The 17500-nt window shown below is 40.3% G+C and overlaps 5 long non-coding RNA genes across 5 annotated transcripts in view; 3 read left to right on the top strand and 2 right to left on the bottom strand.

Moving 5' to 3' along the window:
* LOC113815989 (uncharacterized) overlaps positions 1 to 28 on the bottom strand; it is a 1610-nt gene extending 1582 nt beyond the window's left edge. Inside the window, exon 1 of the long non-coding RNA XR_011399842.1 lies at positions 1 to 28. This exon is cut by the window's left edge and continues 358 nt beyond it. This is a non-coding gene — a long non-coding RNA (uncharacterized lncRNA).
* The window catches only part of LOC138867584 (uncharacterized), a 1570-nt gene extending 320 nt beyond the window's left edge, over positions 1 to 1250 (top strand). Inside the window, exons 2-3 of the long non-coding RNA XR_011399844.1 lie at positions 29 to 209; positions 356 to 1250. This is a non-coding gene — a long non-coding RNA (uncharacterized lncRNA). The remainder of the gene's footprint in view (positions 1 to 28; positions 210 to 355) is intronic.
* A 2590-nt stretch (positions 1251 to 3840) lies between these two features.
* LOC138867583 (uncharacterized) lies at positions 3841 to 10121 on the top strand. The gene is made up of 2 exons (XR_011399843.1): positions 3841 to 4135; positions 9414 to 10121. It is a non-coding gene; the product is annotated as an uncharacterized lncRNA (long non-coding RNA).
* A 2816-nt stretch (positions 10122 to 12937) lies between these two features.
* Positions 12938 to 15410, bottom strand: LOC138867582 (uncharacterized). The gene is made up of 2 exons (XR_011399841.1): positions 15268 to 15410; positions 12938 to 15125 (listed from the first exon to the last, which is right to left on the bottom strand). It is a non-coding gene; the product is annotated as an uncharacterized lncRNA (long non-coding RNA).
* Positions 15411 to 15836: 426 nt separating this feature from the next.
* Positions 15837 to 17500, top strand: part of LOC138867581 (uncharacterized) — a 6131-nt gene continuing 4467 nt past the window's right edge. The window contains exon 1 of the long non-coding RNA XR_011399840.1: positions 15837 to 15974. This is a non-coding gene — a long non-coding RNA (uncharacterized lncRNA). The remainder of the gene's footprint in view (positions 15975 to 17500) is intronic.

Here is a 17500-nt window from a genome sequence, read left to right as displayed (position 1 = left end):
ATCGACTATGGTTTATTTTATATTTCAGGAAGGGAGGCCTTTGTAATACATCAGATCTTCGGATGTATAAGGGCTTCATGTAAATAATGAATCATTTACAAAGTCTGGATATGTTATCCTTGGCAGCCCATTCCAGTCAGCTGATAAGTTTGCGACACCGTACGGATCTATGTGACTGATTATCATCCGGTTTGTTAGCATTGTGCGAGGTCCGACCCAGTGAATCTTCTTTATACAAATATGCGTATACACAGAAATAAATTCATATCCGTTCATCTAACAGATATATGTACATTTATCTCTATGTATACGATAGATATGCATGTCTAGACTAATAGATATACATCTATTTCAGTCATGTGATGTGAGCGCAAACACTATATTTGAAGAATTCCATTTCTGAGATTGAACGTCTGTCGGTGACTGCAACAGCTGAGGATGTCCACCAACACCCGCCGTGCGATGTGATGACCCATTCCCCTTCGTAGGGGATGACGGAGGTAATCGTGGAAGACACAGAGACATACACATACACTCTCTCAAATACACTTGCATTCAAGCACACACGCACGCAAACGTACGCAAAAGCAAACACACACACACGCGCGATATTGCAGATATCACAAAATTATGGTTGAAGACCAATATATGAAACCTCGGACCGGTACAGGCGTACCACTCATTCAACAAAATTAGAAAGCGGTGGTGGCGTTGTTATTTTTATCAAAGATACAGTCCCTTGCAACACTATAAAATACATCATTCCACCAAAAGACGACCTTGGGACTTTCTGGCTCGAAAACAGCTGATAACTCTTCACGAGAAAGTGCTTGTTTTGCTATCTTATCCACCTTATCACTTGTTGATATTCATATATGAGAAGGTATCCAGTATAGTGACACTTGTATACCCTGCTCAGATAGGCTAGCAATTTGGTGAATTTGATAGATAGGGTATTTAGTGTTTCAGTTAATATTGATTTTTGGCAATTTTCACTAGACATGATTATCAAACAATGGGATATATACATGTATTCCTACAAATGAGGATGTAAATAGAAAAGTATTCATCAGTGTCACAATAAAATGGAAATAAAAGGTAAGAAATAGAAGAGAAGGCTAAAGGAAAATGTTGACATAAACACTGCGTTCAATAAATACTTTGTATTTACATGTATTTTATATGGATGATTGTATATGTTAGAGTGAGTATGTGTGGGTGACATTATCAAAGTATATGTGCATGTGAGTGAATGACTATTGGGTGTTTTGTTAACAAAGTTCAATTATATAAGATAAGGTATGTTATGAAATGGTCAGTTGACATTTTAAGTGATAACCAAGCTGATAATGTCAACCAACTTGGGGTCCCAGGCTATTTGTGGCAGGGCTGGACGCCTGGAATCTCTGCCCACGACCACCTTGGACCTCCACCGTGTGAAACCACTAAGACAACCTCAGTGGACATTGAAGCGACGCAATTATCTCTTTTCACAATAATATAAATATATATACTTTGTTTTGTTTGTACCTTTGTTTCTACTACAATCCTCAATCCATAGAAATATTTACAGTTTTATTCAATATTCAAAAGCTTCGATTACTACAAAGGACTTACCTGCTTGTTCCGCCTCCGAAGCATTGACGAAGGTGTGGGAGATGAAACGGAGAGTCACGCTCGCACGGGCCGGACTACAGGTACTCTCTCTCTCTCCCAATCGACGGGTTAATTTACCTGAGCAAGAGTATGCTAGCAGTAAGCCAGAGATCCTTACGGTTGATTGCATGCCTAGAGTAGCCTTTGTATATATAGAGGCAGTAGTCGAGCTGCATTTTTCACTTTCTGCAATTATCATTCTGTTGCACGGTGACAAACGGAGGATTCGAAGCTGCTTTGTAAGATAAGGAATGTGTACACCAGCAGTATACGCAAGATCTCTTATACTTTTGTCTTTTATGTATTTGTCCAAGCTACCATATTAAATATTACTTTTTATGCGTTTGTTTTCAGTTGCGCCTAGGCTCCTTTTCATTTTACACACGGGGAGTGTTAGTTTTTACGGCTTAAAGATTGTGAAAACCCGTTGTGCGTAATAAGTAATGTGTGCATGAATCATTATAAGTACAATATTTGTCCCAAACCCGCCGTGCCTTCGGAGAGTGCTTACCACTCTGCCCGCTCCGTCGGCACGTCAGATATTAGTAAATAGTAGTTTGGCACATTGGTTAAGTGAAACAGTGAAGCTGAATTAATATAAATGACTCATTTTTGTTTTGAATAATTAACGAGCAGATGATTCTCCATATCTACTTCCTATGTGTCTGTAGTGTATAGGTCCCCCCTGTAGGGATTTGACATTAGATCTTTATTTTTTCTCTTTTTTCCCCCTTTTCTACGAATTTAAACCCACCCGCATCCACATTGCTTAAATTAGACGCTTCCTGTCTTGCAATGTTTTGACTGTTGTTATCATTTATCACAACAGAAGCCGTGTTGCTAGTCAGACTGGGGAACCCCGGGCACGTGGTGGTACTTGCAACACTCCACTCGCATTCTGTGTCGTTGGTGGAGGGGGAACTGTGTTTTTTTTGTTTGTTTTTTTTTGCTTGGCGTTCTCCCATCTGTCATTCCGCTTTTTTCTCCACTTTCTGTTTCTGGTGTGTTTCTTTGTTGCTCATCTCAGCTGCAGGTGAATATGGGGGTTTTGAGGGGGGGGGGGGGTTGACGCCCGGCCGACTAAGGAGGTATGCTCAGCTCGCTTGCGTTTGCAGGTTGTGTGCTTGCAGCGCCGCACAACTCGTATAACATCAGTTTCGGGTAAGTTGTCGCATTACCCGGGAAGAGTGCCGTGGGGCTGGGGCTCACAAGAAATTCTGGGTGAGGGTTAACGTTAAGCCTGTGGTATTCTGAGCCTCTGTCCGTCAGCTGTATGTCTCTGTCTCCCGTCAATGAACTGTTGTAAGTTACCAAGACGTCAGCTGATGCTTCACTGCTACTCAAGGTTACTGCATCCTGCCAGACTCGATTTATCTACACACTATCGCTCACATGCCACGTTTACTGTGTGTATGCTTTTGTGTGCGATTGCTCGCGTGTGTGCTTGAATGCAAGTGTATTTGAGAGAGTGTATGTGTATGTCTTTGTGTCATCCCCTACGAAGGGGAATGGGTCATCACATCGCACGGCGGGTGTTGGTGGACATCCTCAGCTGTTGCAGTCACCGACAGACGTTCAATCTCAGAAATGGAATTCTTCAAATATAGTGTTTGCGCTGACATTACATGACTGAAATAGATGTATATCTGTTTGTCTAGACATGCATATCTATCGTATACATAGAGATAAATGTACATGTATCTGTTAGATGAACGGATATGAATTTATTTCTGTGTATACGCATATTTGTATAAAGAAGATTCACTGGGTCGGACCTCGCACAATGCTAACAAACCGGATGATAATCAGTCACATAGATCCGTACGGTGTCGCAAACTTATCAGCTGACTTGAATGGGATGCCAAGAATAACGTATCCAGACTTTCTCCTCTAAAGAGACTGTTTGAAAAAAAATGAGCTGATCACATGCTGATGTTGTCCAAGTCTTTCCTTCGAGATTCTGATTCGGGCGAGAAAGACACACACGTCGTCTTTCCTCACTCAATTCTTGTCTTTTCTTCTTGATTTCAAATTATTTTCGGCCAATATATTTCCAAATGAGACTCGATTTTGCCGGTTATGACACCCACAGACACGACAGTGATTCACCATAGTCGATTAATAAATCCACAGAAATAAGAGAAGCAAATGGAAGGAATTGACACACAACAGCTTCAAGCCTCCAATGCCTTCAAAATGGCGGACGCCTTACTGGTGACGTCACGTGAAAACTATCTACATATAATCACATCCATTTAATATGTAGCACATATATGTCAACAAACAGATTTCTATGTACAAAAATCATTTACGTTGTTCTACAGGTGCGACAGTTTGTGGCTATTTAACGGAGCCCCGAACCATTTGTCCAGTCGAACGTTCACTTGATGGTGTTGTCGCGTGACCGGTGCCTCGGTGCCCCATTGGGAGTAAGGATTTTGGGAAGAACACACGCATCACGCACAGCTGGTTTAAAATTGTAAGTAAAAAGACAAAAACCGTAAACATTTTGTTTGTTCGTTTACACTGGTGTCCATGAGAGTCAAGTGCTGCATATAAAGGTAACCAGAGGGCAGATTATTAAATATTTAAGGATATTTCAGTAGACTTCTGGCCAGGAAGGTTTGGGTGAGAGGCTGGTGAGGTTTTCAGCCAAATCGCTCTCAGACGCTTCTCTCCCCTCCTTCACACTAAGGAATCCTCCTCCCCCTTTTAATTCGACATGGCAATAATATAGGTAGAAAGATATAGATATAGGCGCAAGCATTGGTGGAACGCTCTCTTATAGGGTTGATGGAACGTTCTCTTGTAGGGTTGATGGAACGCGACACATCAGTGGCGTATCAGTGCCGCGTCCGCTCAGTCCGTCAGTGTCAGTGAAAAAAATATCGTTACTTTGCATTCGGCCGACGCATTCGCACGTCCGGCGCAGAACAGTGCTTTCACTCTCAGTGTCAGTTCCGTGTCCGTGTCGTGAACATGCCGAAGCTTGTTCACGGGGTTGATGGAACGTTCTCTCTAAGAAATATCGTTGACATTCAAAATCACGGTACGGAGACGGAACTGACACTGAGAGTGAAAGCACGGTTCTGCACCGGACACATGCGAATTTTGGCAATGTTGACCGGTTTCTTTCCATGACCTCAAGGAAGAGAGGTGTAGCAAGGTACTGATTTCACGTCTTGGTCTTTGAGGCAGCCGAGTAAGTCTTCTCCTTAATTTTGCAAAACTTTGGTATCGACTGGGCAATTTGCTGGGGAGATGTAGACCGGGAGCCCGCAGGGGTCATCCTAGCTGGAAAGGTAACAAAATTAGTTGTGGCAAGCAATGATGTATATACTTGGACAAACAAAGAAATGGACGTCTGCCGGTTCCCTGCCGGTGGGTGTAATACACAGGGGCAGGATAATATATAGAAAATTTGAGGTAGCTTAGCTCTTGTAAGAAAGAACAAGTCAAAATGTAATAAACATGATAAAATGTATTAGAAATGACCAATGACACATTTTTCGTGGTGGGGTACCCCTGCCAGAGCAAAAAAGAGTCACCAAAATAGGCTAGATCAGCTCATGGGGTAACAACTTGAAACCGACTTCAAATTCATCAGTGAGGCCCACTTTATCAGAATTAAGCAGTGGCAGACATTTTCAGTGGTGGGGGATCCGAGCCAGACACTCCAAAAGTGCCATGACCATGTATATATATATATATATATATATATATATATATATATACTTATGTAAAGTATATATATGTATATATATACATATATATATATATATATATATATATATATATATATATATATATATATATATATATATATATATATATATATATATATATATATATATATATATATATATATGAATATATACACACTGTATATATAAATATATACTGTGTGTGTAAATATGCATATATATATATATATATATATATATATATATATATATATATATATATATATATATATATATATATGCATATATATGTATATATATATATATATATGTGTGTGTGTGTGTGAATGGAAAAACGCTCTACCGTGTTGATACTATGGTAGAAACCCCCACAATGTACAAACTATATTTAATGAAGAAAGTGAGACAACAGTTTCGGAATCGTCCTCGATTCCATCTTCGGGTCTGAGGAGGAAAGGATAAGGATAAGGATAAGTCCGATATGCGAAGCTGAGCCTCGCCCGGCCTGTGCCGACAGATGTCGACTCGATCACTGTGTGTCAGCAAGCGCTGACGCTACAGAGCTTAGTCCTTACCCGCCGTGGTGCTCAGCCAAAGCAGTAACCTCCGGGCGATAATTGCAACTTCTCGCGCCTGGGCGGGGCGCGAACCGCCGATCCCTCGGATGAGAGGACGGCACGTTACCAGTGTACTAGCCTGGAGGCGTGAGGAGGAAAGGGAGAGGAAGCAATATAAGAGGGAGAGAATGAGAGGCACTCGGGAAACGCGGGGCAGGTGAGGCCAGGAGAACGAAAACGAAGGGAGGTCAGGTCGAAAGATCCAGCGGTCTATGTGAAGGGTGACCGGCATAAGGTAGCAGGCAGTGGATATGGGAGGCGAGGAGGCTGTCTGCAGGAGAAAAACCGCTGTTCAGGGTGAAATTGGACGGTAGTTTGATCAAGGAAGATTCCACCAATCTGCGGGCATGGGTATCAGCGGAAGGGAAGACAATGCACACTGCTTTCCAAACTATCTAATGGCCAGTGTCCCACTGATGACAGAAAGGGTGTTGTGTCCCCTAGATACAGCGTATTTATGCTGAGACAGACGCTTAGTAAGACATCTATTTCACCAAAATACTGCTTATCAAAGGAGGCACACGGAACAGCATAGGTGCCCACCTTCGAGGTAGAGGGAGGGCAGGTGTGAACCAGGTTGCGATGGAGTGTTCACCTGGCGAAAGGAGAGTCTGCAGGGGCTGACAGATAGAGTAGATCTCATCAGTGTAAGGCAGGCTGATGAGTGGAATTCATGACGAACAGATTGTAACAGGAACAACGAAGGGAAGGACAAGAAAACACACGAATATGCCGAAGGCCTTTTCGCTATTGCTTCGTCAGCACATGATGAAGCAATAGCGAAAAGGCCTTCGGCATATTCGTGTGTTTTCTTGTCCTTCCCTTCGTTGTTCTTGTTGTAAGGCAGGCTGAGGACTGACAGGTGAGGGGTCTCGTTAGGAGTTACACCTTCTATGCGGTAGAAGGTATGCTGCGCCTTGGAAAACGCGACGTCGAGAACATGGCTAGGGTAGCCCAGTTTGGAGACCGAACGACAAAGGAAATCGATCTCTCCATCCAGGTACTGGGGTCACAGATGCGGAGGGCGCAAAGGAACAGCGAGGTGGCAACCCCTCTCTCCACATGCAGCGGATGGTACGAGAAGTGTATGTACATGTCATTGTGCATAGGTTTCCTGTATAAAGAAAAAGAGAAATAATCAGCAGAACGATGGACAAGAGTGTCCAAGAAGGGGAACTTGTTGTCAACCTCCCATTCCACCTTGAAACGGATGGAAGGTGAGAGAGAGTTCAGCTGCAACAAGAAATCAGGAAATAGAGCAGGTCATGAGGCCAGAGAGCAAAGACGTAGTTGACGTGTCTCAGCCACATGGAAGGACGAGAGGAGATGGAGGGGAGGAGCTCCGACTCGAAGAACTATATGTACAGGTTTGCCAGAACAGGGGAGAGGGGAGAGCCCATGGCAGCACCGAACGTCTGTGAGTAGAAGCGACTCTCAAAGGAGAAGGAATTCGACTCCACACATAGACGAATCAGCTGGATGAAGACGTCGGTGGGAAGAGGAAGATGAGGATCCTCGGCAGGGAACTTCCTCTGAAGGAAAGCGAGGACGTCATCAAGCGGGACCTTGGTGAACAGGGAGTTGACAACCAAGCTCAGCATGGGCGCCGGCGAGACACCACGGACACGGGAGATGAAGTCCTGCGAGTGTCGAAGCTGAGCTGGAGAAAAGGTGCCAAGAAGGGAAGTGAGAGACTTAGCCAGCCAAGCCGCCAGAGGATGTGTCACAGATCCCCGGGTGGAAATGATGGGGCGCAGAGGCACGGCTGGCTTATGGGACCTGTCACCTAACAGGTCCTGGGCCTTCTGCAGGTAGGAGGCTCGGTCGAGGACCACCACCGAGTTGCCTTTGTCAGAAGGCAAAATGGTGACATCCTCCCTGCACAGGCTGTGAAGGGCCTCACAGTAACATCTGGGAATGGAAGGGTTAGGGTGAAGGAGGGACTCGAAGGTCGGGAGGAAGGCCTCACGAAGGAGGGAGACATCAGGCAAGGAATTCCTATGGGTAGAGATGAAAAGGTCGAAGGAAGAAATAATGTCAATGGAGGTAAGGGGATAGGGCGGAGAACAAAAGACCGAAGCCAAGGAGTTGTTGGTGAGGGGTCAAGGACAGAGAGGAAAGGTTGGTGAAAGCGTCGGTGAAGGAGAAGCAGGACCAGGGACTACGGGAGGTGAGGTTGGAGAGTTGCTGGATGAGAGAGCGGACATGGGCGGTGGAGAAGAACCGGGAAGAATCATGGGCCACGTCAGCTATGAGCTGGAAGACGTGGTCGGGGAGCCGTTCCTTCAGGTCAGAACGAACCCTCGATCGATAGTAGGAATGCTCGACATCCCTCTTACCAGCGCGGATCCGTTCAAGGAGGGAACGACCATAATCCGGAAAGGGAGATCCTTCATGCGAGTGCTTCAAGAGATTGTAGATCGAGGAAGGGGATCACCTGCTCCTCGAGGCAGTCTCTTAGGATACGAGGCTGATTCTTCCGTCGGGCCTTGGCGATGACAGAAGCCTCAAAAGCACGAAAGGCAGGAACCAAGTCGGGGAAAAAGGCAAACAGGAACGAGAGATTTCTTTTAAGCCGGAGTCCATGCTGAGCTTGGATGTCCACTCCCTGCTCACCAAGGTCCCGCTTGATGACGTCCTCGCTTTCCTTCAGAGGAAGTTCCCTGCCGAGGATCCTCGTCTTCCTCTTCCCACCGACGTCTTCATCCAGCTGATTCGTCTGTGTGTGGAGTCGAATTCCCTCTCTCTCTCTCTCTCTACATATAAATAAATAAATAAATATATATATATATATATATATATATATATATATATATATTTATACGTAAATACATACATACATACATATATATATATATATATATATATATATATATATATATATATACATATATATGTATGTGTGTGTGTGTGTGTGTGTGTGTGTGTATACACATGTGTGTATATATGCATATACGTACTTTATATATGTATATATATATATATACAATATATATATATATATGCATGTGTGTGTGCGTGTATGTGCACACACACACACACACACACACATACACACACACACACAGATATATATATATATATATATATATATATATATATATATATATATATATATATATATATATATATATATATATATATATATATATATATGGTCATGGCACTTTTGGAGTGTAAAATATTTCAGTGACGAATGTGCATCTTTGAAATCAGAACCAGCACACCTTTTTAAATGTCAAATGAATAATGATCTCGACATATATATATATATATATATATATATATATATATATATATATATATATATATATATATATATATATATATATATATATGTTTTTTTTCCAGATGATATGAATATTCATTATCAAGCATCTGTATATAAGAAAGTGTGCATATTATCGCCTAATGCTTCTCTCATTTCTCTCCACAGAGACCATGTACATCAACAATATCGCAGTTATTTGCCTCACTATCATCTGTATAGTGACAATATTGATGAATCGCGGAATACAGTTTACTATAATGGATGACCGTATCCTTTTTGATATAAAAGAATCTAAAGAAGAATGTTTTGAAAACGTAAAAGAAAAAGCTGAAGAAGGATGTTCTAAAAACGTAAAAGAAAAATCTAAAAAAGAATGTTCTAAAAACGTAAAAGAAAAAACTAAAAAAGAAAAATGCTCTAAAACAAATGTTCTAGAAAAAAAGAAAAAAAACAAGAAAAAAAATCTGAAAAAATGTTTAAAAAATATCTGAACTTGTCATCTGTTTTGTGGCAATATTGTAGAATCGTTTAATATAGTTTACTATAATGCATGACCGCATCCTTTTTGACATAAAAAAAATCTAAAGAAGAATGTTCTGAAAACGTAAAAGAAAAATCTAAAGAAGAATGTTCTAAAAACGTAAAAGAAAAATCTAAAAAAGAAAAATACTAAAAAAAAAATGTTCTAGAAAAAAAAAATCTGAAAAAATGTTCTAAAAAAATCTGAAACTATCATGAAAGTGGTGAAAACACACAGAACTATAAAAAAAAAAAAAAAAAAAAAAGCACTATGGTTGCTGGTGCATCACTATAATGAAATTCGAGGAATAATGATGATGCTGTGCTATTTTTAGAAATAAAGATTGTCAAGTATATTGCATTTTATTGCTGCCCTGAGTAAGTGAATGTAAGATATATAAATCCCACTTTATGACCCACATTTCCAATAAAAATCTTTCAGATATATCCAAGCAAGAAAGTGTTAATATGTGCCTTACTCTTTTTTATGAAAAAAACACCCATTTCTATCTATAGTGATTATATTGCAATATGTTTCATATCAGATCATTATTTTTCTTAACGATGGATAATGCAGTGTGAGTAACTGTGCAAGATAATCACTACCCAGCCAATTGATGTTATTTGATGGCACTAATATAACAATACATAAAAGACATATTCAGTTAATTCTCTGACTTAAAAGATGATATTGTGTTATTTTAGAAAATAAAAATTGTCTTCTATGTTGTATTTTCTTTCTGCAATTGGTTTATGGTTGTAAAATATGCAAATCACAATTCATGACTACCACAATTGTCATAAAAATCTTTCAGATATGTCTAACCAAGAGAGTGTTCATACAGGGATTACTCTCTCCATGAAAACACATTACTATCTGTAATGAGTATATCGCAAAACATGCATCAAATTATTTTCCCTAAAAGTGGATACTATAGTGTGCTAGTATGTGCGCGATAACCTCATCTTATATACACATATTGCAAAATATTTCATATCAAATCATTATTTTTTCCAAACAATGGATACTACAGTGTGAGCAAATGCATGAGAATCTTATTCCACCTCCTTGTCTTGCATCGCTGCCCAGCCAAAACATGTAAACCATTTGATAACACTAATATAACACTACATGAGAGACATATTCGGTTGATTTATCCGGTAACTATGATTACTTATCTGAAAGTAAAAGCAAAAAATAAATGATTTTGAAAAAAAAAAAAAATAGAATCAAGGGATGCAAATCTTGAAATCTTCAGTTTACCCTGAACGATCGTGTGAATCTCAGCTCCTTTTAATATTATTTTTATTTATTTTGTTAATTAAATAACTTCTTTATTATTCATTTGCGAAACAAGTTTATTTAATGAAAAGTGATCATTAATTAAATATCTTCAAGGCTGTAAGGTTAGTTTTGATCGATTCTATGGTGACGCCTTTTCCCAGTAATACCATTATTATTTCACTACATTACGTAATCGCAAAATACCATGTACCTAAATAGCGAAGAGTGGAATACTGTAGACACCGGTAAACTTGCCATTTTCTTAACTAATTGTCCTTTACAAAGAAATTGAATCGATTGGTGACTTTCTTAATATTTTTTATGAATTCTCTGTGAAATCTCTGAGAGAGAGAGAGAGAGAGAGAGAGAGAGAGAAGGAGAGAGCGAGGAGAGAAAGAATGAAAGAGAGAGAAAAAGTGAGAGACATAGAGAGAGAGAGAGATAAATAGATAGAGAGCGAGAGCGAGAGAGAGAGAGAGACACAGAGAGAGAAAGAGAGAGACAGATAGAGAGAGAGAGCGAGAGAGAGAAAGAAAGAAAGGGAGAGAGAAATATTGAGTGAGAGAGAGAGAGAGACAAACAGAGCGAGAGAGAAATAGTGAGTGAGAGAGAGAGAGAGAGAAAGAGAGAGAGAGAGAGAGAGAGAGAGGGAGACAGAGAGAGAGAGAGAGAGAGAGAGAGAGAGAGAGAGGTCAACAACACCGTATGTGCTTTCATAAAAACAAGAAAAAAAATAATCTGCTTCGCCACTTGAAGCTGCTTCCATATCATTTTCATTCTCTCACGTATATTGCAGTTATTGTTTAAAGATATATCAGTGTCTTCATTTCATCAGAGGATCCCTATTCCGGTCAATTGCTTTATCGATCCCCTTCGTTTGTGTGTCACGAATAATGTCTACTTTTGACGGCGAATTCTATAAACAAATACATGGTATCGCGATGGGAAGTAGCCTTATCCCGGTTCTAGCTAATTTATATATGGAAATGTTTGAATCTGAACTACTTCCGTCAATCCTCCCGCCGAACACGATTTGGTTTCGCTATGTTGATCACATTTTTTCTATGTGGGAAACGAACCGTTCGGATTTCGATGATTTTTTTCAATGAACTCCATAACCTCGCTCGTACTATTAACTTTAAAGTATAATGGGAAGACAGGCAAATTACCTTTTCTCAACGTTCTTTTACCCAGTGTAAATGGCTCACTTAAATTTTCAGTTTATCGTAAATCCACTCATACCGCTAATTATTTTCATTTTTTCTCGACTCACCCGCTTTATATTTGCGATAACGAATTCATCAATCGTGAGCTTGGCGTTATTTTTGAGACATTTTCAAAATTAGGATATCCTCGTTTTTTCTTAAATCGGGCACATTCATCTGCGAAATGGAAATTTTATAATCATTCCCGTAACACGCAACAGGACAGTGCCAATGATCTCTTAATTATTCCATACAACCCGTCCCTCGATGAAAAACGCCGTATCTTTAAAGGAGCTGGCATTGACATCGTTTTTACTTACCTGAACACGTTGCGCAATACTTTGGTTAGCGTTGCTCTTGATACCTCTCGAGGTATTTTCACGATTCCTTGTAAGGATTGTCCGAAATACTTACATTGGCGAAACCGGCAGAACTTTTGAAAAAAGAATGAATGAACATAGACGTATTATTTCCATTGTAACATTTAAGTTACCCCATAAGAAGCGATTCAAAGAGAACGTTACAAACAAAGGGGTGGCTTCTATAATCGTGCAAGATCGCTAAAAAGTTCTGACTAAAATACATTTTTGTGAAATGTAGTGTACGGTTACACTTAAGTTTAATATTTCCTTACTTAAGAAATATAAAATCAAAATGATTGATAAAGAGAAACCAACACATAAAATGATAATATTGTTTATTTTGCATACATTTTCTAAAACTTTTACATATTAATCGTATCTATGGAATATATACGAGAAGTTGAAATGGTATTTCTAACCACCACCATCACCACCACCACCAAAAAAATCAATACCAAAGTACAAGCAACAGCAAAGGAAATCTGCCTAGCAATGACTGATCGTAATTTAACGAAAATACCATCTAGTATGATGATTTCAGAAAAACTCGTGGATAACTACAAAATAATCGGTCTAATTATTTGCATCACTATCGCCAGTATTGTAGCACTGTTGTGCAATCGCAGAATAAAGATAACCGTAATGTATGACCGTATCCTTATTGATGTTCGGCCAAGGATGAATATCGCAGAAAGGACCATGAACACCAACGGAACAACTGTTGTAGTCATTATTTGCATTATTTGCATCGCCATCACCTGCATTGTGGCAATGTTGACGAATCACGGAATGCAGTTATCCGTAATGCCCGATCGTATCCTTACTGATTTACCGACGGCTAAGATTACGGCAGCAAGTACCCTCAACATGATGGAAATAATCGTACTTGTCACTTGCATCGCCATCACCTTCATTGTGGCAATGTCGAGGAATCACGGAATAGAGTATGCCGTGCAGCGTGATCGTGTCATTATTGATTTCATTCCCCGTGAAGAAATTCCAGATATAATTACATAATTTGCCACTCGAACGGCATTATCAGTGGCTTAACTTCCTGGCTTACGGATCTGCCGCACGTTTTTCCCGATTTTCGAAAATAAAAATAGTTGAGAAATCGACTTCTCATCCCGCCGCACCTCATCCGATACGATTTGATTGCGATGTTCTGTTTTTCTTGTCTGTTATACCTACGGAAACCACAGTCGATGGCATTTGCCGTCGAGCACAACATGTCACCGTTTCTGCCAAAGGAGATCATGCCTGTCGCTGGGCACAGGAACGATTCGTATTCCACACGTAATGGAGTTTTGTCATCGGTATTTCATTTATTCTTTAATCGCCTGTCGCATGGTTCCAGAAATGAAAAGAAAAAGAAAAGAAAAAAATGCGATCGCCTGTCAGTTTTTCTTTCGGAAATAAAATCCGTAAACCAAGGAATAAAATAATCGCGTCTTGACTCTGAAATGGGTAAGTGGAAACATAATCTTTTTTGTGTGTGAAACGATCGTAAAAAAGAAAGAAAAAAATCTAAAAAGAAATGTCTAAAAAAGTGTTCTAAAAATGAAATGTTCTAAAACATTTTCTTGAAAAATTTTCTAAAAAATCTGTGAAACGGTCGTTCAATATAATGTAATAAGAGGATTAATGATGTGCTATTTTTAGAAATAAAGATTGTTAAGTATATTGCATTTTATTCCTGCCCTGAGTAAATGACTGGTAAAATATATGAATCCCACTTTATGACTGCCACAATTCCAATATTTTGACTGTTGTTAGCCTTTATTACAACAAAAGCCGTGTTACTAGTCAGACTGGGGAGCCCCGAACACGTGGTGGTACTTGCAACACTCCACTCGCATTCTGTGTAGTTGGTGGAGGGGGAACTGTGTTTTTTTGCTTGGCGTTCTCCCTTCCGTTATTTCGCTTGTTGACAGTTGACGCCCGGCCGACTAAGGAGGTATGATGAGCTCGCTTGCTTGTCGTATGCTTGCAGCGCCGCACAACTCGTATAACGTCAGGTTCGGGTTTAGTAGTCGCATTAGCCGGGGAGAGTGCCGTGGGTCTGGGGCTCACAAGAGGTTCTGGGTGAGGGTTAGCGTTAAGCCTGTGGTATTCTGAGTCTCTGTCCGTCAGCTGTGTCTGTCTCCCGTGAATGAACTGTTATATGTTACCAAGACGTCAGCTGATGCTTCACTGGTACTCAAGGTTACTGCATCCTGCCAGACTCGATTTATCTACACACTATCGCTCACATGCCACGTTTACTGTGTGTATGCTTTTGTGTGCGATTGCTCGCGTGTGTGCTTGAATGCAAGTGTATTTGAGAGTGTATGTGTATGTCTTTGTGTCTTCCACGATTATCTCTGTCATTCTCTACGAAGGGGAATGGGTCATCACATCGCACGGCGGGTGTTGGTGGACATCCTCAGCTGTTGCACTCACCGACAGACGTTCAATCTCAGAAATGGAATTCTTCAAATATAGTGTTTGCGCTCACATCACATGACTGAAATAGATGTATATCAGTCTAGACATGCATATCTATCGTATACATGGAGATAAATGTAAATATATCTGTTAGATGAACGGATATGAATTTATTTCTGTGTATACGCATATTTGTATAAAGAAGATTCACTGGGTCGGACCTCGCACAATGCTAACAAACCGGATGATAATCAGTCACATAGATCCGTACGGTGTCGCAAACTTATCAGCTGACTGAAATGGGCTGCCAAGGATAACGTATCCAGACTTTCTCCTCTAAAGAGAATGTTTAAAAAAAAAAAAAAAATGAGCTGATCACATCCTGATGTTGTCCAAGTCTTTCCTTCGAGATTCTGATTCAGGCGAGAAAGACACGCACGTAGTCTTTCCTCACTCAATTCTTGTCTTTTCTTCTTGATTTCGAATTATTTTCGGCTAATAAAATTCCAAATGAGACTCGATTTTGCCGGCTATGACATCCACAGACACGACATTCACTATAGTCGATTAATAAATCCACAGAAATAAGAGAAGCAAATGGAAGGAATTGACACACAACAGCTTCAAGCCTCCACTGCCTTCAAAATGGCGGACGCCTTACTGGTGACGTCACGTGAAAACTATCTACATATAATCACATCCATTTAACATGTAGCACATATATGTCAACAAACAGATTTCCGTGTACAAAAATCTTTTACGTTGTTCTACAGGTGCGAAAGTTTGGGGCTATTCAACGGAGCTCCGAACCATTTGTCCAGTCGAACGTTCACTTGATGGTGTAGTCACGTGCACGGTGCCTCGGTGCCCCATTGGGAGTAAGGATTTTGGGAAGAACACACGCATCACGCAAAGCTGGTTTGAAATTGTAAGTAAAAAGACAAAAACAGTAAACATTTTGTTTGTTCGTTTACACTGGTGTCCATGAGAGTCAAGTGCTGCATATAAAGGTAACCAGAGGGCAGATTATTAAATATTTAAGGATATTTCAGTAGACTTCTGGCCAGGAAGGTTTGGGTGAGAGGCTGGTGAGGTTTTCAGCCAAATCGCTCTCAGACGCTTCTCTCCCCTCCTTCACACTAAGGAATCCTCCTCCCCCTTTTAATTCGACATGGCAATAATATAGGTAGAAAGATATAGATATAGGCGCAAGCATTGGTGGAACGCTCTCTTATAGGGTTGATGGAACGTTCTCTTGTAGGGTTGATGGAACGCCACACATCAGTGGCGTATCAGTGCCGCGTCCGCTCAGTCCGTCAGTGTCAGTGAAAAAAATATCGTTACTTTGCATTCGGCCGACGCATTCGCACGTCCGGCGCAGAACCGTGCTTTCACTCTCAGTGTCAGTTCCGTGTCCGTGCCGTGAACATGCCGAAGCTTGTTCACGGGGTTGATGGAACGCTCTCTCTAAGAAATTTCGTTGACGACATTCAAAATCACGGTACGGAGACGGAACTGACACTGAGAGTGAAAGCACGGTTCTGCACCGGACACATGCGAATTTTGACAATGTTGATCGGTTTCTTTCCATGACCTCAAGGAAGAGAGGTGTAGCAAGGTACTGATTTCACGTCTTGGTTTTTGAGGCAGCCAATAAAGTCTTCTCCTTAATTTTGCAAAACTTTGGTATCGACTGGGCAATTTGCTGGGGAGATGTAGACCGGGAGCCCGCAGGGGTCATCCTAGCTGGAAAGGTAACAAAATTAGTTGTGGCAAGCAATGATGTATATACTTGGACAAACAAAGAAATGGACGTCTGCCGGTTCCCTGCCGGTGGGTGTAATACACAGGGGCAGGATAATATATAGAAAATTTGAGGTAGCTTAGCTCTTGTAAGAAAGAACAAGTCAAAATGTAATAAACATGATAAAATGTATTAGAAATGACCAATGACACATTTTTCGTGGTGGGGTACCCCTGCCAGAGCAAAAAAGAGTCACCAAAATAGGCTAGATCAGCTCATGGGGTAACAACTTGAAACCGACTTCAAATTCATCAGTGAGGCCCACTTTATCAGAATTAAGCAGTGGCAGACATTTTCAGTGGTGGGGGATCCGAGCCAGACACTCCAAAAGTGCCATGACCATGTATATATATATATATATATATATATATATATATATATATATATATATATATATATACTTATGTAAAGTATATATATGTATATATATGTATATATATACAAATATATATATATATATATATATATATATATATATATATATATATATATATATACAAATATATATATATATATATATATATGAATATATACACACTGTATATATAAATATATACTGTGTGTGTAAATATGTGTATATATATATGTGTGTGTGTGTGAATGGAAAAACGCTCTACCGTGTTGATACTATGGTAGAAACCCCCACAATG

Source organism: Penaeus vannamei, chromosome 31 (genome assembly GCF_042767895.1).
Source record: "Penaeus vannamei isolate JL-2024 chromosome 31, ASM4276789v1, whole genome shotgun sequence".
Lineage (NCBI taxonomy): Eukaryota > Metazoa > Arthropoda > Malacostraca > Decapoda > Penaeidae > Penaeus > Penaeus vannamei.
This window is presented reverse-complemented; position numbering and strand designations above follow the sequence as displayed.